Consider the following 2,630-nt stretch of genomic DNA (forward strand, 5'->3'; position numbering starts at 1 on the left):
CATGAAGCCAGATTGTCTGTTACGGGACCTCTCTGCTCTGCCTGTGTGCTAGGCCTAAATATATGCCAATGGACTGTTGCAGTGGTGGGTGACGTGAAGCCTCATTCTCTGCTATGACATGCAGACTGATTCTCTGCTGACATGAAGCCAGATTGTCTGTTACGGGACCTCTCTCCTCTGCCTGTGTGCTAGGCCTAAATATATGCCAATGGACTGTTGCAGTGGTGGCTGACGTGAAGCCTCATTCTCTGCTATGACATGCAGACTAATTCTCTGCTGACATGAAGCCAGATTGTCTGTTACGGGACCTCTCTCCTCTGCCTGGGTGCTGGGCCTAAATTTATGACAATGGACTGTTGCAGTGGTGGCTGACGTGAAGCCTGATTCTCTGCTATGACATGCAGACTGATTCTCTGCTGACATGAAGCCAGATCCTCTGTTACGGGACCTCTCTCCTCTGCCTGTGTGTGTGCTGGGCCTAAATATATGCCAATGGACTGTTGCAGTGGTGGCTGACGTGAAGCCTCATTCTCTGCTATGACATGCAGACTGATTCTCTGCTGACATGAAGCCAGATTCTCTGTTACGGGACCTCTCTCCTCTGCCTGTGTGTGTGCTGGGCCTAAATATATGCCAATGGACTGTTGCAGTGGTGGCTGACGTGAAGCCTCATTCTCTGCTATGACATGCAGACTAATTCTCTGCTGACATGAAGACAGATTCTCTGTTACGGGACCTCCCTCCTCTGCCTGGGTGCTGGGCCTAAATATATGCCAATGGACTGTTGCAGTGGTGGCTGACGTGAAGCCTCATTCTCTGCTATGACATGCAGACTAATTCTCTGCTGACATGAAGACAGATTCTCTGTTACGGGACCTCTCTCCTCTGCCTGGGTGCCGGGGCCTAAATATCTGAGAATGGACTGTTCCAGTGGTGGGTGACGGGAAGCCAGATTCTCTGCTATGGAACCTCTCTCCAATTGATTTTGGTTAATTTTTATTTATTTAATTTTTATTTTAATTCATTTCCCTATCCACATTTGTTTGCAGGGGATTTACCTACATGTTGCTGCCTTTTGCAGCCCTCTAGCTCTTTCCTGGGCTGTTTTACAGCCTTTTTAGTGCCGAAAAGTTCGGGTCCCCATTGACTTCAATGGGGTTCGGGTTCGGGACGAAGTTCGGATCGGGTTCGGATCCCGAACCCGAACATTTCCGGGATGTTCGGCCGAACTTCTCGAACCCGAACATCCAGGTGTTCGCTCAACTCTAGTCACTAACTTTTCAAACAACTTTAGATATGCCATAAAGACATGTCAAACTTTTGATCGGTGGGTGTCCTAGGGCTGAGACCCCCAGCTTTTTCTAGAGCGAGGGAAGAGAAGCACGATCATATCACACTCTCTCTCCTTACTTCACAAGACAGGCTCCATAGACGTCTCCATAGGAGCGTGAGTGCGATATGCATGTGCTTCTATCCCCTTGATCTAGAGATAGTTGGGGGTCTCAGCGCTCAGACCCCACTGATCTAAATCTTTGATGTCTTTATAACAGATTAAAAGTTTTTTTATAACAGCTGACCCTAAAAGTCACCGCTTATTGACCCTTTAAAGAGGACCTGTCACCTCTCCTGACATGCCTGTTTTAATATCTTTATGCATTCCCCATGTAATACCAATTCTGGAGCATCTATTCTTATGGCTCTATGTTGTACCATTCCTTTATTATTTCTCCAAGAAGTTATGAATGAATTGCTAGCAGTCTGCAGTAAGGGTACAGAGGGGAGGTAACAAGTTGGGGGGTGTACCTGCACAGTCTGAAAATGGCAGCACTGATTGGATAGTGTGAGTCTGTGTACACCCTCCAACTGGTTACCTCCCCTCTGTACCCTTACTGTAGACTGCTAGAAATTCATCCATAACTTCTAGTAGAAATAATAAAGAAATGGTACAACATAGAGCCATAACGCTAGATGCTCCAGAATTGTTATTACATGGGGAATGAATGAAGCTATTAAAACAGGCATGTCAGGAGCGGTGACAGGTCCTCTTTAATGAAGTAAGTTTTCAGATTTCCAACTGTGTATCCATTTTTATCTTAATTTTGTATTTTCCAATACCCCTCCAGACATGCGTGGTACAGACAAATTCAACCTGAATTCCTTATTGCTTTCCGGCTGTAATGTAAGGAGTGATCCCTGGAGCTCTTTGAAGAATTATGCTAACAGTTTTAGTGCTAAAACATACATGTGTAAGAACCTAAAGTTAGAAAATAGCAGTGTCAACTATAGCACATGATAACGCTCATAGATAAAAGTAAAAGCATATTTATATGTAAGATAAAAGCATATGCATAGGTCCATGTGGCTTTACCTCCCCCATGAATATTGACAGCGTAGTCAGAGGTTAATGATACTCATGGGGATGCTGAATCCAGATTGTGCGGTTTCTTTAGAAATGTACAAATAAATTAACATCTGGAAGGTTTCATTGTCCTTGTCAATGGAGGGTGTCCCTACTACTTTCACTCAGTGTCAGTCTGTGTAGCTGAATGCTCTGTTGATAAGGGCAAGGATAACATCCAGATATCAATGTACTAATACACATTCAGGAGGAATACAAGAGAAATGGCAAA

The sequence above is a fragment of the Bufo gargarizans genome, chromosome 5 (genome assembly GCF_014858855.1).
Source record: "Bufo gargarizans isolate SCDJY-AF-19 chromosome 5, ASM1485885v1, whole genome shotgun sequence".
Lineage (NCBI taxonomy): Eukaryota > Metazoa > Chordata > Amphibia > Anura > Bufonidae > Bufo > Bufo gargarizans.